Here is a 243-nt window from a genome sequence, read left to right on the forward strand (position 1 = left end):
TAGCTTATCTGTTTTGAGGAAATGAAGCACTGCTTGTTATGATGAGTTTGCATTGTTGGTGTGTTTGGCTATTTCCTATTTTTGGAGTTTATTTATTTTTTTGAAGTTAATTTTTCTTCTGTATATAATCAAAGATAGTACAAGACAAGATGGGCCACTTCTCTCTTTGAGCCAATTAAAAAAGTGTCCTCAAAATTTGGTGGCGCCCTCTTCACAAAAGCGCACTCTTTGCGAACAGAGTTA

This window comes from Aplysia californica, unplaced genomic scaffold (assembly GCF_000002075.1).
Source record: "Aplysia californica isolate F4 #8 unplaced genomic scaffold, AplCal3.0 scaffold00879, whole genome shotgun sequence".
Classification (NCBI taxonomy): domain Eukaryota; kingdom Metazoa; phylum Mollusca; class Gastropoda; order Aplysiida; family Aplysiidae; genus Aplysia; species Aplysia californica.